General features: G+C 42.3%; 1 long non-coding RNA gene across 2 annotated transcripts; it reads right to left on the bottom strand.

Annotated features, from left to right (window-relative positions):
* Positions 1-2544: 2544 nt before the first annotated feature.
* On the bottom strand, positions 2545-26664 carry LOC146440801 (uncharacterized). Of its 2 annotated transcripts, XR_014849672.1 has the most exons (4): positions 25986-26664; positions 22231-22494; positions 16945-20203; positions 2545-11115 (listed from the first exon to the last, which is right to left on the bottom strand). It is a non-coding gene; the product is annotated as an uncharacterized LOC146440801 (long non-coding RNA). The 2 variants fall into 2 exon arrangements; XR_014849671.1 differs by lacking the exon at positions 25986-26664 and having other exon boundaries at positions 22231-23362.
* Between the last annotated feature and the right edge of the window lie 403 nt (positions 26665-27067).

Genomic DNA, 27067 nt, shown 5'->3' with positions numbered 1-27067 from the left:
TCTCAACACCCATTGCCTTTGAGAAAGTGATATGCAGCTTTGAGAGCTCTGCTGAAGTTCTGACATTCTTAAAAATAGAATAAAGATGATATAATAATTAAAATACAATAATTTTAAATAGCCCTTTTCAACAAATTAACATTCTTTTGTGGATGGAAGATAGTTATCTTAAGTAATTACCTTGTTATCCCAGTGACAGACTGTTGGTGACCTTTATACTGCAAATGAATTATGCAAATTGGTATTTTCATTAAACATTAAATAACTCCCTTGGGAGGAAAAAATGTTACTTACCGTATATTGGCTATTAGAGTCTAATGATATGATTTACCACAACTTTGTTTTCTACCTCCAAGGTCTCCAGATGAGAAGGGATTAAGTCGTGGTTTGGAATTTGAGGTTTAGACATGTGTAGACAGGTCAAATGAAGTAAATAAAAAGCAAAACAAATACCAGTTACTTCATCCTGTGCTCCAAGCTTATGTTCTTTCTAGCAGAACCTTAGTACGACAGTAGAATGCCTCCAGTCCTACATTTTCCATCCCCCTGTGCACCTTGGAACCACTAGGTAGCCTTCCCATTACCACAGCCTACTTCTCCTCATTGATCCACACTCCAAACTAACCCATCAGCATCCCTCAAACTCAAACCCTGCCTTGTTGTCCTGCTTTCAGCCTTTCACAGGGACCACAGATGCTCCCAAAGCCAGCCTGGTGCCACTCAGGCTGCATCAGCCCAGGCACAACAAAATGTGGATAAGTAAAGCCCACAGGAAAATCAAATTCACCTGATGCACAGAGGCAATGGGAACACTGGGGAGCACAGTGGAAGTGACAAAAGTTTACTGAGTTATGTCCAAAGTCATTAGGAATAAGGCCAGTAAGAAAGGCTTTAGAAATAAGAATGACTCTGTTTATTTTCAGTGATTCCTGTGGTACAAAATGGCCCTCAGCAGCAGCACAAGCTATGCAGAAAGTGAAGCAATTTATTAGTGGCACAGTAGAAAGGTTTAGTCCTTAAGCATTGATACTCCCACAGATTTCTACAGCTTAAATGTCTTTTTGGAAACTTCCACCATTGCGTTAAAAGGGATCTCAGTAGGAGTGCACTTTATTAAAGATAACTCAACATCCATTCTAAGAAAAGCAAGAATGCACAGGCTTCTGGGGGGCACCATGAGCTACACACAGCAAGGGAGGTACATCCTGCAAGAGCTGACTTATTCCTCTCAGCACCAATCTTGGAATGAGTGGGACCATACTGCAGTGCTTCATGTGAAAAATCAAAATATTAGCTCCTCATTATTTGGTGCTTTGTGCTGAAGATAAACCAGTGAATATATTTCTCTGAAATGTCTCTGTTTATACAGTCATGGCCTCACCCAAAGTGAGAGAATTGGGATGCCTGTGTATGTGCAATGTGCATTAACACTGGAGAGTTAATTTAACTTGCTTTTAAAAATATTAAAGTATTAACAGTCTGAATAGCAGATGCTAGTGCAACAGCTTTCGAAAGCATATTCAGCAGTTATGTGCTTTTGTTTTGAAACAACAAAGTTTCCCAGTCCATTAAGCTGCAATTAATATGTCCTTTATAAAGAAATAAGCAAACACGCCATGCATTATTTTAATGACTTAACACCTCTCTAGTGGGCTGTAGGAAAACGTAACTTTTTAAAATTCTGTGACAGTTACTACTACCCACCAATAACAAAGTTTATTTTAAATGTACCAGGCTGCTAGTCCAGAGGTGGTGTTGTGTGCAGCCTCTTTGGAAGACTGAGCAAAGCTGAATTGAGGGGAGAAATACTGAGGCCTTGGCCACAAAGAAAAGTGTTTATATCACAGTGGGATCTAGCCAGCTTAATTTAGGGAAGTTCTTGTCAACTCTACATCTCTGAATAATCATTAGCCATTTAAGTTAATCTACATTATCACTTGTTTTCCTTTTAGAGCAAATGGAAAGGGATAACTGCTCAATGGTGATTAGGGAATTGTGTTAGGAGAAGAGCAAAATTTAATGTTCTGGTCTTTTCCCCCAAAGCAGGTTCCCTCAGGTCTCCCTCAGTCTCACAGTGTGGTCCAGAGACAAGACTATTGCAGAAGAGGTCATTATCACTTTGACATTGAAGTGTCTGATTGAAGACAAAAACTAATGGAGAAGACACCATTTTCATTGGGTAATCTGTTCTGATCTCATCTCATGTGTTGTTAAAATAGTATTAATTGCTAATAAAGCTTTAAGTCTTAATTTTTCTTCTGTGTTATTCTTGTCTGTGTTAAACAGCTCATAGTTTACAGTGTTTTGTTCCTCTGATAATGCTTATATGCTGTATGACTCTCAAAGCAAGGATAAACTAAACAGATCTCTGTAAATCTCAGTGTATTTAAGTTGTTTGTAAGACATGATCAAATGATGCACCAGAAACTCATGTATGTGTCATTAAAAAAAAAAAAAGACAAAATATAGAACTGAGATTTTCCACATTTTCAGTTTATTAATTAAGAAGAGTTGGGTTTATTCCTATTATTACTACTACCACTATTACTGTTGTTGTTTTCCTTGTTCTTGTTGTTAAACATACACAGTCGGTTTCTTGATTGATTCTATCACCCAGACCTGAAAAAGCTCATTCCAGAATAAACATATTCTAGAAAATATTATTCAGTCTGGAAATGCTAAAAAGTAGTAGTAAAATACCAAAAAAAGCTTTCCAGACAAATGTTAATTCATTTTATATTCATATAATGAAATAGTATTTCAAAGAAATAAGATTACTTTTTCCTAAATAACCTAATTTAAATTCTACTTTCAAGCAAAGCTATATTAATCCTTTGTTGTTATTATGTGTCCAAAATTCTTACTGGAGACAGAAGGTTCCCATCAGTGCTTGGCACTTTGTCACAACACAGAGTTGGTGTAAATTTAAATATGCAGAGAGGGCCTTGGCAGTGGCTGCAGGGCTCTGACAGCACAGCCAAGTTTCAGGTGGTTTGATTTCCAGGGAAACAGGCTGGCTCTACCTACGGTGCTCTCTCTAGCTCCAGTGTGTGCAGCACATCTCTGTCCTTCCTCTTCATGTTGTGGGAAGCTCTCTTTGGAACTTTTACTCCAAGATCAGGGCAATCGATTGCTCAGATTGAAAACAGAGAATTAATTTTAAATTTAAGTAATATTGACTTAAATTTCTACAGTTCAAGCATCCTTCTGGAAACTTCTGACATTGCATTAAAAGAAATGTCAATAGGAATATATTTTATTTAAGAATTTCCACTGCCTGTACTGAGAAAAGCAATGGTACTCAGGCTTCTGGGAAATACCTCAAGGAAGCTACAGTAATTGCAGTTGAGTAACAATTGATTTAAGTAATTTTAACTTTAACAGACCACCTTACTTTCCTTAGAGTTCATACTCCTGTGCTTGGCCTTGTGGCAGATAGTTTTCAGCATTGCAGGTCCCTGTGGTGTCTGTGCTAAAGCATCAGTGGAAATGGGCTCCAGGCTGTGTCACCCTGTGTGCTGCCACCGCGGGAACTGCTAAAGGGTGGCTTTTCCCCATACAGCTGGCAAGCCCTGTAGCTACACCTAGCTCCAGTTTGAGTGACAGTAGAAAGAACGAGGCAAAACCCAAACCAAGTGTAAATGAGCTACCCTGCACACGAGCCTGACCTGTGGCCCTGGTTAGGCAACTGCAGCTGGTGAACAAATATAATCTGACAGCAGGGCTTTATCCCAGACCATCATTTGTGCACTGGAGCGCTTGGGTGTTTTTGACCTGGTGTTGGGATTCTGCAAGCTAAAGGTACCAACCACAGCCTTGCAGAGAACAATTATTTAGGGTGAACAGGCCACTGAGGATATCCTGATACCTGCTGTGCTGCAGATGAAAAAGCAAAATTGCTTCTGTTCACCCCAGGAGACATCCAGGGCTTGATTCAGTTTCCTTAAACACAAGTGTGTCCTGTCATTGGAGTTATCTCTGGATATATGAGGTACTCAAAGAATCATAGAATGCTAAGGGTTTGGAATGGACCTTAAAGATCATCTAGTCCCAAGCCCCCTGCCATGGGCAGGGACATCTCCCACTAGGCCAGGCTGCTCAAGGCCTTATCCAACCTGGCCTTGAACACTGGGGTTGGGGCATTCACAACCTCCCAAGGCAACCTGTTCCTTTGTCTAACCACACTCAATATCTAACTTAAATTTCCCCTCTTTCAGTTTGTACCCATTACTCCTTGTCCTATCTCTACAGTTCCTGATCAAGAGTCCCTCTCCAGCTTCCCAGGAGGTACCCTTCCCGTACTGGAAGGTTGCTCTGAGGTGTCCACACAATCTTCTCTTTGCCAGGATGAACAGTCCCACCTTTGTCAGCACCTCAGCAGAGGTGCTCCAGTCCTCTTATCAACTTCATGACCCTCCTCTGGATTTACTCCAACAGCTCCATGTCCTTCTGATGTTGGGGACACCAGAGCTGCTCACAACACTCCAGATGGTGTCTCACAACAGCAGCACAGAGGGGCAGAATCACCCCCTTCAAAATGACACAGAATCTGTAATAGACACAGGTCCTTCTGAAGTGGCATTTGAAGAGCAGGTCAGATATGCCAGGTTATCCCAAAGGGTGTGAATTATATCTGCCTGCTTGGTTGGTGAATTGTGAAAAAGCCAGCTCAGCTGCATCACTTTCCTTTAGTTGTGCTGATTAGGGGGCATGATGCAGCTGCCATCACATAAATGTGTGAAGCCATGTGAGATGCTCTGGAATAGCTGCCTTGAGTTACTGATCCAGGTGAGTGTAGGTTCTTCTGTGGACTCCAGAAATGTTGACTGGAAGGGACCTTGAGAGGTCACACAGTCCAGTCTGAACATCCCAAGCCACAATTCATGGCCACTGTCTCCTGTTTCATTAGCTGATGCCACTGAAGCCAAGGGGAAGAGTAATGAATCTCCTCCAATACCACTTCTCCCTGGAGCAATGGCACGGCAGCACAACCTCTAGCAGACAGACTGAAGTGCTACCTAACTCTTTTAGAACAGAGAACATTATATGTTGTCTAAACTTTTTTTTTTGATGTGGTAAAAGACACTTAGCTGAGGCATAACACATACAACTATTTAAGCTATGCTTTAAAACTGCACCTACAGTAACTATAAACCTCACAAACTGCTGCCCTCCCTTCAGCTTTGCCAGAAAGACTAAGGATTTATTCTGTGGTATTTTTCTTCCACACCTACTACTACCCCCTGGAGACCAATGACACGAACTCCCCACACTGCTGAAAATCACATAGACTGTCATAAAGAGTCAGTGCTGCATGGGCCTAAGAACATAAAAATGGCCAGGTCAAGATCCATCTGGTGCAGTATTTCACCTCTGATATCTGGCCAAAAGTGGATGCCTAGGCAAAAATTTGCTGAATGTAGAAAAATAATAAATGGCAGTATTTTCTCGGAATAAACACTCAGTCTGCCATCACTGGTAGCCTGGGAACTTCCCGAGCCAGAGGAGATAATTTTGGATTTAACACTACCACATTATGCTCTATGGACAGTTTACACTTAAATCCATGCACATGTAAAACCTTTGATGCAGACTGGTCTGAGCTGAAAGTGTGATCTTGCAAGTCCCTGCCAAACCACTTTGAGTAATCTCTCCATCATTCCAGATAAACATTGAACCAGGGAGCACACACAGATGTTACAGTTCAAAGCTCCAGGAAAAATGCAACCAGTGGCACGTTCTTTGAACCCTGCCTCATATCTGCTCAATGTACATTCATAGATATTGAGGCCAGAATGAACCTGTAGATCTGGCTTCCACTATAAAAGATAGCTCTATCCAATTATTGCCCCCATTATTTGGAGTGTTGACTCAGCATGCAGATTAGAAGCCTTTAACACAGGTTTTTGCACCTGAGCTGAGTATCTAAATGTGTGCCCTAGTGGTTTCCAATGTCACTAGTGCACCCTGCCAGGAGTCTGGGAGCTCTTCTGGCTCACTTTGATAGAGAGACCTACCTCTGCTGAGTGGAACAGCTCTCCCAGTCCCACCAGTGACATGGACAACACTGCCACTGCCAGGAACAGGAACCTGGAAAAAAAACAGGACCACCTTTTGGGGTCTTGACCTGTGGAGTGAACTCCATATGACTGATAAAATCAGCTCCCAGAAAGACATCTGAAACTGCCTGAAGTTCATGTGCTTTTATGACTGGGTATTACGTCAGCCCAAAGTTTCAAACTCTACGGTTATTAACTTTTGAAAAACTTGCTTTCCAAAGGGTTAATGAGTCATATCACTAGCTGATAGCAATGCCAATTAGCAGGGATCAGCTGTAGAATAATTAGATGCAGAATGTGAGCATTAGGTATGCACAGAAGTTACAAAACCCAAGAGGATAGTGTAAAATTGCAGTTTCTAGGGAGCTGAATCTCTAGAAACCCTTAGTCAAATTTCCCAAACTTGGATCCCTTTCCTCCACTTACACAATAAATAATAGTTTTCAATATAATTCAGATTATCTTATCTATTTAAAAATATTTAGATCCTTAATAAGGTGCTCAATTTCATTGTACCAGAGAATCACTCAACAGAAAATTATTTAATGAATACATCTGGAAAATGCACGTATTTTAGTGGCTGATAACATCTGCAGTCACCTAGCAACATATTTGTGACAGTGACCTGGCAAATTGTTGAATGACATTTTTAACTGCTTAGCCACTGGACCAAATAGGTTTTCCTCATTTTAGTCAGATTTGGTATTAGATTGCACATATGAGAAAAAAGGGAATTAGGTATATAAATGTACAGAGAATGAATATTAGAAAAGGCTTTATGATTTTGGAAAAGTATTCTTGTGTTTCCAAGGAAGAAATGCTGAGAAGTTTTTCCCACTTTCCTTTGCCTTGGTTGCTTAAACTGTGTCAGGCATGTAGATTATGTAACTTTAAATCTATTAAGGACATAGGAAATCTATTAAAACTTCGAATAGTTTTGAATGTATTTCCTGTGCCTTAGAGAACAGTATTTATTGCTTGTATTTTAGCTAAATAATATTAGCATCATGCATATTTGCATGTACCATGATCTATTAATAGATAACTATTAATATATCTGGATACAGAGTGTGGCTTTTTGCATGCCTTTATGCTGCATCTCTTTAACCTCTTCACATCACATATAGAATAAATTAAGTGATGCACTAATCCTGGAAATAGGCGTATGAAAATTCACAAGTTACCATTCCATCCAAGAATTAGCTATAGCAGGTATGTGCCTTTCATCCCAAACACAGGTAAATGACCTTTCAGTTACATACAACATAGTTTTCAGCTTTTTATGGTCTGTGAGTTTGTTTCTTCATGGCCTCGCTACAGTGAGCTCAGCAGCAGCAGAGATAAAACTTCCATAAGCACATTGTTTCTGTGACCTGCTGACAATACACAACATCTAATGCACAGTTTCAGTTCAGCTCACAGGCAGCTGTATCACTGAACACGTATGTCCACCAGCTTACTGGGGAGGGGGGGACTCAGCTGTCCCCAGACCAGACACCAGCACTGGTCAGCCAACATGTGCTTTGAGGTCTACTGCCTGCAGTGATTGAACTTCCATTGACCAGACTGAGTTCAGACACCTGTGCAGTCTTTAGCAAAGGGGAAAGAATGATGTGAGTGCTGAATAATGCATGAATAATGAATTCATATCCCTCCCTCGGTCTCTTTTAAGTTTTATACAACATACAAAAGACAAATGTCCCTTCCTGGTTAATGCGTTAAGGGATTATTAAACCACAAGTTCCGGGTTGGCTCAGCACACGTTTCAACCTACTGCCATTTGTGCATGAACATTCCTTCCTTATTGGAAAAAACCTCACCCTTGGAAAATTATGTATGAACACAGAGAAACTGCATGGTGAAGAACTACTCACAGGATCTACTCACTGCTTAGTGGCAGTGAGTGTAAAGCAGAGGTGAGTAGTTAGATGTTCTAGAAACCATTGTGAGAAATTTGGATGGACTCCCCTGCCAAATATCACAGCAAGTATTTTGATTTTAAAAAATGTTGCGTGTGAATAGCAGGTTCTAACCAATTCCATCAGTCAGAATTCTCCTCTAGCAATATAACTGATTCAGTGCCTGTATTTTCTAGGCTTAGAAAGACCAGATTTTGGTTCACTCTTGTACACTGCAGGTAAAAAAGGTACAAATGGGGATGATTATACTGAATGTGTGCACAGGAATCAGGGTCTTACTAAGGCACTAGGTGGGCATTAGATGGGAGATTGCAGCACTCAGTAAACAGTCAGCACACATTTTGGGTATATCCCAATTAATTGCTGTTATTCTACACTTCATTTCATAAACCTGCACTCATGAGTTGAAAAAGCCTGTCCTGAAAGTAGTCACTACTTAATACCCCTATCATTTCTCTTTACAACCAGGCTGTAATGCCCATAAAATGACCTGGCAATGGCTAGGCAGCTGGTGTCATCTGATTGATCCTCATTAGACTAATTATAAGTGTCTCACCAGTGTCTTCTATTTCTCTGTCGTCAGCTGGGCCACAGTCTTCTTTTGTCTCTGGAAGTCCTTCAGGGCAGGAACTAACTTCTGGGAAAAATATCCTGCCTTGCACAACAGGACCTTGACCTTTGACTGAAATCTCTGGGCATTGCAGCTCATTGTCTGAGAACACAAACAGCCTGGGTATGCCTGGACAAAAGCTTCTGGTAAGAGAGAATGTAGAAAAGAGGTCCTTCCTTTGTGTCTGAAACCAGCCATGGTAAGAACAAACCCTAAAGGATCTGTGAACATGCAAGACTGTGCTGCTGCTGTTCACTGACATTTTGGGCTGAATTTATCAAAAAGACAGGAAATCATTACCCAATAAAGTTAAAATTCACCTAGAAGAGAGGCTTATTTTCCTTCTACAAAATGAAGAAATTGATGAGGAGGATATTTCAGACAGGTCCTCTTCAATTCCAGTGTTTTCCATCCACAGATCTTGACCTTTCTAGCAATAACCTTGCCTACTTCCCCTTTCCATGCCACCCTTTCCTCCTCCAGCACTGATCATGCACTTTCAGGTGTACATTGGCCATGGCAGCTTTCACCTCACCATGTACACAAACCGCCATAAGGATTCCTCAGCATCCTTTCGCAACCAGCACAACTCAAGGGCTTCCAGCATTCCATTTCCCGTGGAAGGCCTGGCCCACAGCTCCTCAGGAGAGCAACATCCCAGTATGACTCCCAAAAGGATGCTGTGGTGTGCTGCCATGAGCGATGGGGTGTGGAGGAGCAGGCAGTTGCACGCCAGGTTGGCCACGTGCCGTGCAGCAGGAGCACAGCCTGCCTGCACATCAGGAGCTTTGCAGAAGTGACAGGTGACATCCTGCAGGGCTGTGACTCTGAAAGGACACCGTACCAAACAACACCACAGCTAATAGGCACTAATAGTACCTGCAGCAGCAGTAGCAGTACCTGTAATACCAGTCCCATGTCCCAGCTGGCAGTGCTGAGTGTGGCCGCGCTCTGAGCCACCATGAAGGCACGCAAGCTGTCCTTCTCTCTAGATCTTCCTGCTTCCTTACCAGCAGCATCCCTCCCTTTCTTTAACACACAGGAGACATCAGAGGAGCCCAAAATGGTCCGGGGTCAGGATGACTGATGGGTTCAAATCCTCATACAAGGAAGTGGAGGGGAACAGATGGTGAGAGGTTCCTCCTGTCCCCATGACATCCTGTAGTGTGGCTTCCCGTGGTGAAGCCTCCAAGGAAAAACTGTGTGTCCCAGCAAGATGAGATTAGCTGATGAGTGCAGGGTTTGGTGAGGAAAGAGAGCTTTCCATCTACACCCCCAGCCCCAAAGGCTTACTAGCCTTTACCATTATTAGCATCCCTATAGTTTTACAGATGCATGAACATATAGCTGCAACGGCAGCAGCAACCGTGTAGTGCTACCATGTTCAACAAAAAGCAGGGTGAGCACAGGCAGAGTGACGATGGAACAATGTCCAGTGACAATGGAACAGTGTCCTAGCTCTTCAGAGCATGAGCAGAGCGGGTGCATGACCACACAAAATACACGTGCCCCAAGTCTGCTCTTGGTTCCATTCTGCAGAGCATTTTACACACCTGTCTAGGTCTGCAGCAAAACCTGAGACAAAAAAACCCACAGAACTAAACATTACCAAACTCTGAGAGGTTCAGATGAATTTGCCCAGCCCAGAAAAACCCAAATCCAGTCTTTTATGAATTTTGGATCTGGAGATCAAGTCAGAGCTGTACTTCATGGCTTGGTCCCACCTTTAATAAAGAGAAAAAAATATTTCAGCCCTTAAAGCAATTCTTTTTTGTCTTGCATGACTGCCTTTCTGATTTCAGGATTTCAGTGATGACTAAAGACATGGTTGTTACTGACTTGACCTCTCCCAGTGGAGGCATCTTCTTACCTACGTGTTTCTTTGGGAGGCAATTATTTTCTTCCTGCTTCTGAGGTTTGCAATTTTGGAGCTAGTGCTTTCTTTCAAGCTCCCACAACCCTCCCAGGAACCTCTCCAGGTAAAAGCAAATGTTATCTCAAAGGGGTACTGAGGCTTTTATTACATCCTGACTTCACTTCTGTAATTCGTTATTTGCTGATCTGCCTGCCACGTCCCTGAGGCATTTGCAGCTCACGTTGAACTCCACTCTTGAAACCTGGATTTCTGAGCATTTTGCTTATTTCCTGAGAGAACTTCTCTGATTTCATCCTGGTAAAGTGGCAGTTTCAGGTTGAAATTAATTTTCTTCTTGCCAGCTTTCAGAGGTGCTTTCCTCTTCTCATCATATTATTTTCCTATTATTTCATTTGCAGCTTTGTCCCTTTGAGTTGCTTTTCATCTCTTTCTGTCAGAGTCAGTTTCTCTGGTGAACCTCCAGAAAACTGCCAAAGCCCCACAGTCTGTGCAGGCCTCACAGAGAAGTGCCCTCACCTGCCACTTCAAGTCACCCAAAATGGGACTTTGTAAAGAGGGACTGATGGGGACTGGCTCCAGCTTCCCCTTCAATTCTTCTGACAGATTCTTCTTGCCTTTTCCCTTCTTTCCCTTTTCGTCTGTGATGAACACCTGTACAAAAGCCAAGCATGTGGTTTACTTGCCACATGGCTAGTAAGATGGACAAACTCAGCTTCACTTGTCTCCAAAGACAAAGATACACATAACACACCATGAAATGTGTCCATCATATCCATGAAAATGTCTATTGTATGGATTCTCTAGCAATAGCTGGAGAACCTAAGATGAATCACTTAAGGAGACAATATTTGCCTAAAGATAGCTCTGTGGTTTCACACTGAGATTTGCTGCAAGCTAATGAGCAAAATTTAAAAACTGTAGGTTTGTGAGTAAGCTACATGTACAAGGTCAAGCCCTGCTTTCAATTCCACCTCCTTCCTACAGGTCCTCTCAAACTGCAATGGGAAAAGAGCACTTATTTTGGCTTCTCTAGAGGAACAGTCAGGTGCCACAGAACTTGTGTTGCTTGCCTCAGCCCTCAGCCACACTGGAAAAGGGGACACACTTGGTGGTGATCCTTGGCTGGGAGATCCTCCCAGCCGGTGACCAAGGCTGTTCTGAAACATCTTCTACTCTGCTACTGTGAGTGAATGGTGATGGAAAATCATCTGTGCCCTACTTTTTGTGCTTGCTGAGTTCACTTCAGCAGTGCTCACGGATGATTTATCTTCTGGAAGGCATTCAAACAGTCCAGCTATGTTTGCTCTCGCACGTCTCCACCTGAGAGCAGAGTAACTCCCCTGGCTTGGAGCCAGACCCACACTACCCTGCTGAACAACCTGGGGCACATGGAACTGCCACTGCACCTCAGGGGGGTGTTCCCAGACTGTGGCACCAGCACTGAGCATGTGTTCCAGAGTGCTGAGCATGCTACAAGACCTAGACAGAGACAGTGGAAGGGAGCAGGAAATCCTGGGATGCCATTCCTTAAGCAGGCATACCCACACCATTCTTCAAAGAGGCCTGAAGGGTTTCCAGCCGCAGCCCAGAAATGGGGCCCAGGGTAGTCAGACCTGCCATCTGCTCCAACTCGCTAGAATGCTATATATGAGCATTTGGAAACCACAGCAGTTTGCTCCTGACTCTACAGGCATCTGCTTCCCCAGCACAGATCAAACCCAGCCAGGCCATTGCCTGTGCCTCCCCAGCACTACCCCATGCGGCACTTGGCTCACGCTGGGTTTGCTGTCACACCCACACCCTCTCAGGACTGCACCAGCATCTACCTCTGCCTGCCTGGGTTTACCTCCACCTCCTGATAAACCTTGCCCTCCTCTCCCTTGCAGAACCCCAGACATGTGATTTTATTCCTCCTCTCTAGTTCTTGTTGCCAGCCCTGCTGAGTTCTGCCTCCTTTTCCCATACTTGCTACACAGATAAAAGGACAGTCTGTCCACGGAGACCATGCTGAGCACAGACCTAAAGAACAGTGAGGACCACAGCACACCACAAACACCTACCCTGGCATGCCCTGACAGCCGAGGGAAAAGCTATGCAAGAGGATCATTCTGTACCAGCAGGATTCCTTAGCTGCATTTCCAGATTTTGTAACATTTGGTTGGTTTAGGGAAGACAGTGAAAGTCTGACTTCAAAAGCTGGCTGGATTTCACAGGAAAACACTTTCAAAATTAGCTCTTTTGAACTGTGCTTTCACATTTCAATGGCTGCTGCATTGGTAGCAGCTGGAGTTAGCACCTAACTCTTGACTTGGTTTGAATAAACCAAATGCTTACTGATGAGTCTGCTTCCAGGCTTCACATGAAAGCAAAATATGACAATGAATGGTAAAAGGTATATTGGGGGCTTTGGGGGTTAAAAGCATTGGGGGCTTTGCCTTGATGACAGCAGTGAGAAATTCCATTTTTATTAATATTTTCAATTTTTAGCACTTAGGCATAACCTTTTAAAAATGTATAGGTCAGATTTGGGTCTCACTTAAAGTCAGGAAGAGCTTTTCTACTGGTTTTGATGGAATTCAAATTCAATGCATTAACACTGGTGTATCAATATCTTACAATTTGTATCAGCATTAGCATTGCTAATAATTTTACAGTGAATGTCATGATCTATAAGAGGATTTTTTACATTCAACGTACTAGCAGAATATAACACTTTTAAATGATACATGACACTCTCTAGCTGATACAATCTCAAAAGTGTGAACCCTCAGTATTTTAATGCAGAATACAAATAACAGCCCAAGGGTAATATTTCTGTATTTAACTCCTTAACCCAATCTTGGTTTATTTTGGAGCTATAAGGTACTATTTTTCAAAGCTTGTATTTGGCGAGACAGCTGATCTTTGTTGTCATCAATTGTAATAATTATTCCAGCACCAGGAAGTCATCATTCATTAGCTCAGACTTCTTTAGCTGATTTTTACTTTTATTTCACAGATCCTTGATATAAATAGCATTGATGCCATAGCATTAGTATACTGAATTTTAGGCAGGCCTGCCATTCTCCCCAGAAAAGAAATGGTTCAAGAAGTCCAGCAATCTTGCCCCTAGGTTCTCTTTTCCTTTTGCTGCTAGAGGCCACTTGCACAGCAGACATCTGCACTGGTTCCTACAGCACAGGTCATCCTTGTGTGCTCTGAGCCAGGCAAGACCCTGGAGGGGTGTGATCCAGGCTTGGCTACCATAGAGGAGATTATTAATCCCTACTACCAACACTGAAAGAAGAAAGCAAACAAGAAATGCAGCCTGGCAAGGAAGCCCCTTGTGATGCTGCAGTTTTTACACCTATTTATGTACCATCTGTTGGTCAGAGCTGTGCCTACAAATAAAGACTACACTTAATTGGAATGGGCCTGGAAAAGCAGTGTGAAGGGACAGCAAACCACTGGTGGAGATCACAGGCATCATGTTTTGCAGTGTGATGCACCAGATACTTGATATCTTGTTGGGTTTCTTCACTCATTCATTCATTGCAAGGGGAATTTTTCAGATGCCTTTTCCTCCCTGCCGGCAGTGTGAACCACAGCACTGTTCTGCAGCCATCTACTGAGAGTGAGGCAGATCTCACCATGGAGACCCATTTAAATAGAGAAGTCACAGGACAGTTGCTATTTGTGTGCCTGAATGGAAGTCTATTGTGCTATTTTTTTTGCTCCAGTGAAGCAGAACAAACCCTTCTTTTTCTTTGTTTATATGAGGTGAAAAAACATACTGGTACTGGCTTACAGATAAAAAAACTCTTAGTTGTAGCCAGTTCCTTTTCTCTTTAAGAACATCTGGGGATACAGAGTGAGTCCATCTGTCCTGCTCCAACACTGAGACAAAATACCTGTGATCTGAAATACCCATTTCCTGTCTGATTACACCTCATACTGTAGTCCTTTGTGGTCAAGGACTGTTTATTTTCTTCTTATGCCCATATCTAGAAACACCAACAACTTTCAGGCACTAGCCAAATATGACTTTGTGATATATAACATCATGCATGGAAATTAATTTCTTTGTGGAGGTATTGAGTCAAACCTCAGAAGACCTCAGACTTGTCTCAGAGGGCCAGTGTCAGCCTTGGTGTAATAACCTCTCTGCACTCTGGCTTTCTGACTCTATTTTTAATTTGTTTTGCCACAGAATCCTTGTCAGACACTAGGGGCTCTTTGTGCTTCTCTTGTACAAACATGTAAGCAAACAGTAGTTATTACTGCAGTAAGTTCACATACTCAGAAGGAAATAATTTCTGAGGAAAAAATAAAAGTAAAATTAAGGCAAAGGAAAGGAAAAAAAAAGATGTGCAATGCATTTTCAGTACCATCTGAGACGTGTTCTCTGTACAGCCTTGTGCACAAGCCAGTGCACGATGCCAGGCCAGTGGTTGTCCATGTGAGCTCCCTCTGCCCAGCCTTCCTGGTGCTCTGGCAGCACCACATGCCCGTGGTGTGAGCCAGCTCAGTGTCCACACCATGGGCATGGGCTCTGCTCAGCTCTGCAGAGCTGCCACGCTTGCTCAGAGCAGGTCTGAAGCTCACATTCTCATACACAACACCAGCTCCACTTTAAGACTCCTGATTTTTAAAAAGAGGTTAAAGAACTTCCACAATGTTAGCATCGATCATTTTTTACGTATTGTCTTAAAGGATACTACTCAAAGTCTTGTCTTGGGACACATCTTAAAGGACAGTAATATTCCCCCTGCAGGTTAGGAGATCTGGGAGGTGTCCACATGGTGGTTGGATGTCCAGGCTTCTGTTACAGCCAGTGGAGCCCAGAGATCTGCCCACTTCACCCCAAAGCAGACCTCTTGGCACACCAACTAGCTGGCTAAACCTAGATGTCTAGTGCCAGCTTTGCCTCTGGTATCCAAGACATTTACACAGAATTGCCAAATATTAAACATGACCCTTCTCCCTCCCAAGTGGCAGCTGGAAGTTGGGGCCTATTAGAGGACATCTCAAATGGCTCTAGATAAATAAATGTGGACAACTGAAGCAGTCAGCAGGATAGCTCTCCAGGCTTCCTGCCTATGATGGGAGTTTGGATCTCTCTCATACAGAGACATTTCATTCTTCCTGAATGTCACAAAAGAAGACAACTGTGTCAATTTTTTTTCCTTCCCAAAGGATGGGAAGCTTGTCTCCAAGTTCCAAATCAGCTCCTCCCCTGAGCATCTTTCCTCCCAGAGGACATCATGGGGCTCACCCAGCCCTTCATGACTTTCCATACCTCCAAGCAGTATCCAGGCTGCCTTTAGCCAATGCACTGACATGGTTTTGTGCACTGTTGGAATTAATTCCTCTATAATATAAGCTGCTGAAAAGGAACAGTGTTTATCCAGGACTCAGCACCTCTCAGACTTTCTCATTATTTACATAGTGTTTATATTGCTCAGTGCTGCCAATCAGGGTAAGTATTTATTGCTGCAGGCTGTTTACTGCTCCATATCTGAATATAGCTGCTGCCCTGAAGAACTTACAATTTAATTATAAAACAAGATGTAGGGAGTTTAAAAGAAGAGAGAAAATTGATGAGCAAAAGAGGTAAGACTCACAAAGTCAGGAGAAGCAAAATATTTTTTATTCTACTCTATCTTTTCCAATTATATGCTTTTCAATTTTAAAAAACCCAGCTAATCAAACCATGCATGCTTCATTCCTCTTTTCCCCCTTCCTGTTTATCAATGCAATTTATATTTCTCAGTAGAAAGACAGCACCTTACATGTGATGTTTCCATTTAATCCTATTTCAGATTCTCTTTCATGTTTATGACTTCCACCTACTTATAGCCCATTGGTTCAGGCGTCTCTCCCACGCTCAGTGCTGGATTATCAGCAAGGACATACAAAGCCTTTCTTCCCCTGGAGGTCTATGAAGCAAGGCAGGTCAGATTTGTCCATTTTGCCTCCATGCCTCTTGGTTGATTTTCCTACCTGTGATCCAGCCTCCAGGCTGGACCATGAGCCAACATGTAGGTTTCCCACTGGCTTCTCAGCAGGAGAATCCTCTGGATTTCCTGGGACCATCAGTCCTGCTGTGAGTTTTGGGACATCACCCACCATTATCCTACCCATATCATCCCAATGAATCCCAGCTCACCTCTATCTGCCACCCAACTCACTTCACAGAATCCATGGACACACCTCAGACACAAGATCACTTCTACCATTCATTTAAAAAGATCATTTGTGTTATCTCGGCAGGATACCCCTGATTTATAACTCATTTTGATAAAAATGAGACAGATATGACTGCAAGTATTACCCATATTACAGCAGACACCAAAACATGCTGCTGCTGCTGTGCCACATGCAGGAGAAGAGGCACTGGAAGTGGAAAAGGCATCACAGGCAGCATTAAGCTTTTTTTGAAAATCACTGTGTATTGAAAACCAAGGTTTCCACATACAGTACACACATTTGCACTGTCACCTCCTATTCAGATTCCACAGCTGTACTCTCAGAGCTCTCCTCTCTCCAAACACAGAAGAGACACAGAAGGTTGGAGGGAAACACTCTTCTGTGCCAGAAAGTGGTTGTTGAGAAAGCATCTCATGGATGCATGGGTCATACTGCATTTGTCTCATCTGGGCTCACCTTTGAGTCACCAGGAATTGGCCTGTCCCAGGCAGCCTGGCTGTGATGCAGAGAACGTTCTGATGTATTTGTCCAGTGAACACTGAGCCACCCACACATGTCACAGAAGCCACCAGACATGCTCCCAGCCTCAGCTCAGAACTGACCTCACCAGACTGAGGAGAGAAAAACAGTATAAGCATGTATTTTTCACTACTGGGTAGTTCTCATGGTGATTTTATCCATCTACAGCAATACCAGAAGGATCAATATTAAGTCTGTGTCCAAAATCTGTGTTAAAATGTGTTAGCTGACCATGCCAGTAACAAAACCTATGGCTGCCTGCCACCAGGAGAGAAAGCTCTGTCATTTCCCTGACACTGAATTTTCCATGTTGCACTAAGCTTAGTAAATAGTCAGCTGGAGTGTGCTATTCAGACTTTCTATAGTACAAACTGCTTTTCCCTTTCACTTTAAAACAGCTTTCTATTTTTTCTCTTACACCCAAGGGGAAGTTAGAACTGAGATTGCATAAAAACTCTGCATAAATGTTACAGTTTTTATGTGTACTTTGAGGTGCACAGGGATTTCCCCACACTTAGGTAAGTATGCTCAGTTTAGATGTCTAACATATGTGTCAGTAGGTCACAATGAGATGTGTAGTCACCATTCATGTGGGTTTCCTCCACTCCCTTCACAGGTCGTTCCACTCCCAAAATGTGGCACACATGATCCACTCAGGGGTGGCCACAGCTCTCAGTCTAGCACACTCAGCTGTACTTTCATCTCGTCCTTGTTTCATGGGCAGCAACAACTGTTAAGGCAGCCTGGGCACTCTGGAGCTTCAGCTCCAGACTTAATCCATCGCCAACAAGTGCTCGGCCTTGCTCAACCTGTGGATGACTTAAAAACCTGCATTTCTCCTTCTGGGTCATTCCATTACTTGGGCAGGAGCTACAAGTGCTAATCGAGCAGCAAACACTCCTTTCTGCCTGCTTGGAGCCATGTACACAGACTTAGGAGGGAGAAGGAAGGCGTGGATTAACAATAATACCTGGCAATATGATGGAAAAAACACACAACATCCTAGGAAGGGGTGAACTTCACTGGAAGAAAGATAGCAAGTTTTCAAGTAAACCAGCTGCCTTAAATTAAGTGTTACAATCATAATTTGGAAAAGGAGAGAGTTGGTGTTGATGTCAGCATTGCAGCTGAGTCAAGGAAGCACTGGGAAGATAGGAGAAATAAACTCTAATCCCCTGCCTCCTCAGAGATAGTTGCTTCAGCAGGAGGTCTCTTTGAGTCTTGAAGCAACCAGCACCCTCCACAGAAGCTCTGTGGTAGATGAGGAAACAGATCAATCAGAAATTTTCATGAGACCAACAGTAGTTTATATAGTAAAATGCTTCCCCTGAAAAACATCCTGAGGATCAAGGCCCTCTGGTAAGGAACATGTCTGAGATGCCAAGACCACTACTTGAAGCATGAAATGAGAAGAAAGCATTGTGACTTCTCGAATAAGATCCAAGTGTGTTATCTTTCTGAGTATTAGAAAATAACAGGTGTGAAAACTGTCCCTCTTACTGGGATCATTCTGCTGGCTAAAAACCAGAAATGAATCCTCATGTCATGGAAAAGGGCTATGCCAGATGGAAGAGGATTCATAGGGCTGTAGTGAATAGATCATCTTGACAATTTCTAGGATTCAGCAGCATGGAGTAATTTTTTTACAGGCCTCCAGAGAGTAATTGTCTTCTTCAGCTGAGGGGAAGAGGTGCACAGAACAATCAGACATGACTTTACAGAATATCAGCACCTGATTTTCTTTTCTTGTGGAAATCTTGCTTTGTTCTCTAAGGGCCTGCTTTTTCAGAGCACAAGAGATGCATCAAAGAACCCAATTGGAGTGGGTATGTGTTCCACTGTTTCTGGAAATTATGGGCTTAAAAGAACTGGAGACAGGACAGCAGAGTTTCTCTAACACAGATAAACCCCCAGTAGCTATAAATGCATGGCAATTCCCAAGTATTTACAAGCCCAGCTTGCCAAGTGCAAGACACAAAGCCACTCTGTCCCTCTGCTACAGGTGACAAGGGCAGAGGTCTTCTTAAAGCAGCTCAAAGACAACCAGATCTTCTCTATCCCTTTCTTTGCTCTTTCCCTTAGAATTGTAGGGAACTTGGTGTCAGTTTGTCAGAGAGCAGACAGAGGCTAGTGGGCATCTCTGAAATGCCCTAAAAAATCTATCTTGAAATGTATGTGCAAGTATAGGTAAAATTTGCTGTAAAGTTATTTAATTATTTAGAAGCATGCAAGAATTATCTGAGGTTTTCAGGACTGGATGTTATTGATTCTCAGTGATTACAGACCCTGTTCTCATGTTGTTCTTATTTGTAATGCATAAGCTGCTGCTTTTTAATATTTATATAGCAGAGTACAGGAGATCTACAAGAGAATTAGCTTTTAAACATTGCAGCATGGGAAGAATGACATCCTTTTTTTGATTTATCTAATAATCACCTTGAGCTCTGCAGCTTCACAAGCAGTAAGCCCATAATTTAAAAGGATATGTGAAAAGAAACAAACCAAGAAGTACCCACTGATGAATACAACAATCAGGGTTTTCCTGCCACCTTTTCTGCTATCCTCCCTAATCACACCTTCTAGCAAAAGTACTTTTTACATCACTAAAAAATATGTAACCTCCTAATCCAGCCGTAAGACATAAAACTCTCCAAAGATCCCTTTTGTTGGGAATGTTTCATTATAAGCAGCAGTTTGGCTCAGTTCTTGAAGCTGTGTAAAAAACCATCAGGGCCAGGAACAATCATCTTGGGGGACACAGAAATGATGTGTCAGGCACTGTACATCCAGTACTTGGCAAAAGGATACATGGTCTCCTTGCTTGGACCCAGCAGTTTCAGTGCATCTGAAGAAGTGTTGCACCACTGCTGGAGACAATTTTGGAATTTCACCATTCTTGGCATGGCCTGAGAAGTCCTTTCCCAGCTACACCAGCTGCTGGTGGTGTCAAAGGATGAGAGAGCAGCTGGGAATCACTAGCACTGGAAGGGTGTTTCAGATTGACTCCTTTCTATCCTGAGCCACAGCGACCCTAAAAAGCAACAAGTGTCAAAGAGATTACTGCAACCAGCTATGCCCTTAGGAAGTCCTGGCAAAAAGGACTACCCAGTATTTATAAAGCTGTATCCAGTATTTATAAAGTTGTAGGGTCTCTCAGACCCTACAACTAGACCACAGTGGTTCAAAGTATTTTTTAAACAAATAATAGTCAGTTTTATGGCATTTGAATCACTAAAATGAGTCTGAATTTCATCTATTTACCAGTCTTCATCAAGTGCTCTTTATTGCAAATCTGAAACTTTAGCCACTTCCCTGTACATAACCTGCTTTGTATCCAATATACAGATGAAATAGCAGCCTGCAGCAATTTTCTTTTGTGGTGTCAGGATAAACTTACACTCACTGTTGCACACATTTTATAGTGAAAGAGAGGAAGGGGAACACTGAAGCTTCCCAGCTGAAGCATCATCACTTGGACCATACAGGCTACACAAGAAATCTGGAGAGCATTTCTGTGTCACAGAGAGATATTTGATACAGAGTTAAAGCAGAAAACCACATTTCTCCAAGTAAATTTTTTTCTCCAATTAAAAATTTAGGAGAGTTCTGTGATTTATGTTGTGTTCTATGTTGATGTCATTTTACTTAGCAATATGACTGATACCAGATTTAGGGAAAAGTATTGCTTTAGAAACAATTTTTTGTAATTAATGTTTCACTTGGCCTGAAAATTAACTTCAAAAAAGAGATACTTCTTGAATTCTATGTTTGGTCTTCTTGGACATAATATTCTGCTATGATGGGAGGGTCATATTCAACATTCTATCTGATGCCAAATTAACTAATGGCCAAACAAAATGTTAATTCCAGTCAAGGAGTACATTTTTCCTGAAAACTGGAAACAAAGATGCTACAAATATGTTTCTATAGGGGGTATATGCTTACTTTTCAAGTCTTAAATATTTAAGTTACTACCTTTCAACTTTCTTCCCAGCTCACTAGTATGCCTTATCCAATACATTCCTTCTATAACTAGAACCATTCGATATTCACAGTTTTGCAATTCATTCATTAGGGACATGACATTTTCCTCACAGATGTCCAACATAATTGAGAATGAGAGCATTAAAACTGCATCCAAACACACACACACAAAATACAGAAACAGAAAATCTTAAAATCTATGAAGACAAGAGCAGGAAATACAGATGCTCATGTCTGAAATTGGAAGTTTGGGGAATAAAAACGTACGTATGTATGTTCCCCACAGAATCTTAGTATAGTGCTCAAGAGGACAGAAACACAAAATTATAATAATTTTTCAGAGCATGCACAACTTTTGCACAGGACCTGTTACAACACGGAGCTCAAACGTCTTCATGCCTTAGTTTGCCACCTGTTGATGGAGGATAAATACACTCATACTTCACATGGGAGCTATAATGATATTTAAAGACTGTTGTGAAGTGTTTAGAAGCAGTAGTGATAGAATGATGAAAACAGGTACAAAGGCAGAAAATTGCTAATATCCTTACTGCTAAGAAAATCTGAGTAGATTCCAGATCCCATAAATTTTTTTTACTCAGTCAGAAAACATATATATTATACAATTTTTCATTAAGGTTTAATTAGCTTTTAAAAATGGGTCCAATTAAAGGAATAAATATGTCACAGATTAACAATAACTAAATCAAAGACAGAATATTGCTCAAACCCAGAATAGGCAAAATCTGCTTTCAAGTCCTGACTCTGTTACAGACCTCCTACCTATACACAGAGTAAGGCCTGTGCACAGTCAGTTTTATGATAGTGCAAAGTCCATGAAATAGAATGGCAATTTTCAGATTTGTGATTATTAACAGTAATTATTACTGTTAAATCACCTCCTGAAAGTTTGCATCAGCTGCTCTTAACAACAGTTTTAATACTTACGGAACCATCTACAGCTTAGACTTTTTCTGCAGTGTGTTCATGAAATGCCAGGTTTAATGCCAGCTGGCACCCACTCTACAGCCTTATTTTAAAATGGTCTCTATGTCTTTAAAAAATCAGACTCACCTGCTGCAGAGGGAAAATCTGCTGAGTGTGGGGTTGTTTCAAGTGGTTCTACAGCAGCACTTTAGAAGGCTTAATACAAAACACAGCAGCTGATCCAAGAAAGACACAAAGTGCACATGTTCATATTGCCAATCACCTGTGGGCACTCAGTCCTGCTGTCTGGGCATTGGAATTCCACTGCAGTCCAGCTGGATTTTGGCTCTGGATATTATTAAGAAATTGTTTCATTATAGCCTCGCCACAGTGTTAAAAATGATTGTTCAGCTAGAAAGGAAACAGATCCAAATTATCACCTGCTCTTATCAAGACTGAATACTCTGTATTACACATCTGCACTTAGTTGAGAAAGCGAGGAGTATGCCATTAAACATCAAACAAGAAGAAAAGTCATACTGGAACATATCTCTGTCTACCTCGTCTGAATCTGGATAATTCCTTTAGTTAGCCATGCATGGAGTAACAGGGATCATAAATCTACATGATCAATAATGGACTTTCACCAGTTCACTTGACAATAAATTTTCACTTAGCTACAAAGGAAGCTTGAACATTTCACTAAATGACAGGATACCACATGCAGCTGAAACTTAGATATGTCTGTCTTGTATAATCTTTTAGCAGGTCACTTAATCTTAGTTTTCCCCTCCCTTTGGAAGGACTATTTAGTTTCTCCTCATCTCCTCCACTTTGACTGTTGAGATGGTCTACTTGGAACAAGGACTGTCTTTGACACAGGCAGTCAAATAATTACCTGTGACTTATGAAAGATACTGACGTAGAAATAATATATATTCAAAATGCCACTCATCAAATCCCTGCTATAGAGAGTGGTTACAGGATTCTATTAAAGTTTTATGACAGGAATAGCCCATAGTGTACAATTATTTAGTATCTTAGGTTTCAAAATACCTCCCTGCAAAGCTGGGTAATAGCTTCAGGAATCGTAAAATATTACTTGGCTCATAAGGTCTCACAAAATTGCAGAGTACTGAGTGGTTTGTGACTTTTGGCAAGTGTTCCAGGTCAGCAATTCTTAAATACTAGTGATTCATGAAGTTATCCCATAGATCTGTAATATGAAATATTTTACGAGAACATGGTTCAAAGGAGTAAAAAGGAAATAAACATACAACAACAACAACAAAAAAACAAACCCACAAAAACCAACCAAAGAAAAACCAAACAATCCCCCCCCAAAAAAACCTTACAAAAAACCCAAAACTAACAAAAAACCCTAACAACAACAACAAAAACAACAAGAAGAAAGAAAAAAAGAAAGAAAAAAGAAAGAAAGAAAGAGAAAAAAACAGGTAGTCCAAACCAGGAACTCCCTTGGCAGAAGTCTAGTTCTGTTTTAGTGGAAGTTTTTATCATACCACTCAAGTGCTTCACAAACTTCAATGAATTAATCCTCTATGCTCTTGTGAGGAAAGAAACATTATCTTTTTTATTATATTGAGAGGAAATAAATAAAAAGTAAACCCCAAGTGTTTCACTACATCCAGTAACTTTTGAGAGTTTGAGTTTCTGACTGCTCAGTTCTAGGTTTAGCTTTAAGGAATATTATATTATTTTCAGTTCCTCTTTGTATGAGTTATTTTCTTAAGTATACCAAATACTTTATTTCTCCCTGCACCGAACTATGAATCCTAATTAAAAAACCTATAGAACCACAGAGTGAAAGAGTCAGCAAGGTTGGAAGAGACCTTCAAGCCCAGTCATCAACCCAGCACCACCATAACCATCCCTAACCTATATCCCCAAGTGCCACATCCAAACTCTTGAACACTTCCAAAGACTCCTAAACCTCCCTGGGCAAAACTCATTCCAATGCCTGACCACTCTTTCAGTGAATTTTTTTTTCTGATATCTAAGCTGAACTTCCCCTGGTGCAACCAAAGGCCATTCCCTCTCATCCTTTCACTTGAGTTTTGACAGAAGAGATCGACCCCCATCTGGCTACAACCACCTGTCAGGGAGTTTCAGAGAGCTGTGAGATTCCTCCTGAGCCTCCTCTTCTCCAGACTAAAATATAATTTTAACAATATATATCACTAATATATGGAGAAGTAACTTACATAGTCCATTCCATATCTGATTGACCACAGATCAAGGAAAAAAACAATTAGTTAGTCTAATCTTGCTTGATTTTCTGGGACTAATGTCCCAATTATTCATGGACATTGTTCCTTCAGAGGTGCATTCTCTCTCCTGACTGCTGAGTTTGAGATGTAGAACAAACAGGAGTAGTTTCTATCACCACACAGCATCCACTGTTGATTTGTAATATTTCACTCCTACCTGGGGACATGTTCCTCACCTACCAGGGTACCACAGAAAAACATCAAACCTCTTTGATTTTAGCAGTGTACCATTATACAATGGAAGCATTTAGAGATTAAGTTCTACATTCCCCACACTGGGAATTAGAAGGGGCTCAGGCAAGTAGAAAACTCATATTACTTTCCAGAAAAAGTGTTCCACCAAGTGTTGCATGGGAATACAGCTTGGGAAGACATGAAGACTAAATGCCTAAAGGGGTAACAAATTTTGAGGTCCCTCTAGAACAAGGATATAATGGGGCTTATGATGTTTTAGAGTTTAAAATCAGACATTTCTTTTTTTTCTTTTTTTGACAAGAACTGCAGTCTGCTGAAAAATGGTCTGGCACAATCAAATATAAAAATTATATCAAACTCCTTTATAAAATTTTAAAAGCATTATGAATAGCAATTGTTTCATTGTTTCCAAATTTTAAGCAATCATTTATACAGCAGCTACATGGTGATCACCTAATGGATCAGTGACACTCCCTGCACTGCTTGAGGCACCATCTGTCCTTCTGAACACCCACTTTCAAAGCTGGTTTACTCCTTTTCCTGATCAAGCTCTATCCTAGCCATCTTCTTTTGCTCAGGGTTTTTCCTCATAAAAATTCTGTAAGAGAGAAACAATTTACTAAGAAAAACAACCCCTTGTTTGCCCAAGAGTGAGCTCTGAGGTTCACTTCCCTCAATGAACAGCAAAGCTGCTGTGTGCAGTAGGGTCTGAGCTCATTCCAGGCACTGGGATGTTCTTCATTGCCCCTGCTAGCAAGGGATTTTTAACAACACAGTAACATCAAAACCATAAAAACGGTCCCCTGAAACAGTTCCAATGGCTGCTTGGGTGTCCTTAAAATAGGTCTTTTAAGTTAATTGCTGTATTGTCTCTATGGGAATTTCTTGCAGATACCTGGAAGGCAAGCATATGACTCTTATCAGTAGGGATTAAAAACTGGATTATCCTATCTGGATTAACTTCTGAGATGCAGATAGGCAGCAATGCACAGTACTGATAATAATTGACAACGGAGTGTAAGGTGATGCAGTTTTGCCATATCTGAAGTAACAGACAAGGTGAGGACTGGGAGCAGTCCTGGAAGATGATCCTTTCTAGACCTTTTTTTTTCTAAGTCCTGAGAGGAAACCACAGGTTTTCCTTCTGCCTAATTAACTGTAGCTAAAAATAGATGATGTTCTGTACTAAATAACTGTAACTGTTTGACAAGACTTGTTTGTTCTTCAGTCAAACAAAAAACCTCTTGAATCTCGTGGAGTTCACTGCAGTTTTATGTAACTGAAGATTTACTCTATTCCCCAGTTTGGTAAGAGCGAGAGGGAGGGAGCTTGAGGCTGACAAGTTGGGAGAGTCCTACAGAGACTTTAACTCTGGCAAAAGTCCCTCGTGTTCCAGCCAGAACGTCCTGTACTTACACCTGTCTCTGCATTCCCTTTTCCTCTCATGCATGTTGTTCAATCCAGCCTTTGTCCAGCCTAGGAGAAAGCACCTTAAAATGCATTTTTACTTCCCAGCAGTTTCTTTGCTTGTGAAGCTGAGGCAGTGGCAGAGAAAAACTGTTCTGTAGGGGCTGGAACGTGCTGCTGGAGGGAAGTGCTGTGTGGATCCTGCTTAGCAATCCTGCCTTTCTGCTGCAGCCCTTGTCTTCTCAGGATTGTTCCCCAGCCCTTTGCTTCCTCTGCCTCCTCTTCCTCCCTGAAATGAGTAGTGTGAGGGTGGTGAGGCTCTGGAACAGGTTTCCCAGAGAAACTGTGGATGTTCCACCTCAGGATGTGTTACAGGCCAGGCTGAAGGGGGCTGGGAACAACCTGGCCTAGTGCAAGGTGTCCCTGCACAGGGCAGGGCGGCTGGAACTGCGTGATCTTTAAGGTTTCTTCCAACACAAACCACTCTGTGATTCTACGAGACAATACTCTCCATGCTTCCGTAACCCACATGAAACACAAGGCCCTTTCATTAAATACTTTTCTCCTAAAGCCCTCTGTTTATCACTTCCTCTTGAGCCGCAACTGCTCGGTGTTGCTCCGCAGGAGCTGCTGCAGCAGGAGCTGGGATGCTCCGCGGTAAGGGCTGGGATTCCGGACAGGCACCCGGGCCCTCTGTGTCAGCGCACAGACCCGGCCGTGCTCCCGCAGCCGCAGCCCCGGCAAGGCCCCGCCGGACCCGAGCGCTGCCCACACCCGCTCCGGCCCGAAGCACCGCCCGGCGCCGCACGGACCGGCTGGGCACTGCCGCCGGACACACGCGGAGACACCGCGATAGGAGGCACCGCTTCCGCGGCACCAGTCGTGACCTGACCTTCCCCTCCTTCCCCGCCTTCCCCTCCTTCCCCTCCTCTTTCCTTCCCCTTCCCTTCCCCCTTCTCCTCCCTTCCCTTTCCCTTTCCCGCCACTTCCCGGCGGGGCTACGGCGCGAGCGAAGGGACAAAACGCCTCCGGGGCGGGCAGGGGGAGCGGGCGGTGCCGGCCCCGCCCCCGCGCGCCCTTCCGCGGCGGGT

This window comes from Lichenostomus cassidix, chromosome 2 (assembly GCF_008360975.1).
Source record: "Lichenostomus cassidix isolate B80296 chromosome 2, HeHo_3.0, whole genome shotgun sequence".
In the NCBI taxonomy this organism is placed as follows: domain Eukaryota; kingdom Metazoa; phylum Chordata; class Aves; order Passeriformes; family Meliphagidae; genus Lichenostomus; species Lichenostomus cassidix.
This window is presented reverse-complemented; position numbering and strand designations above follow the sequence as displayed.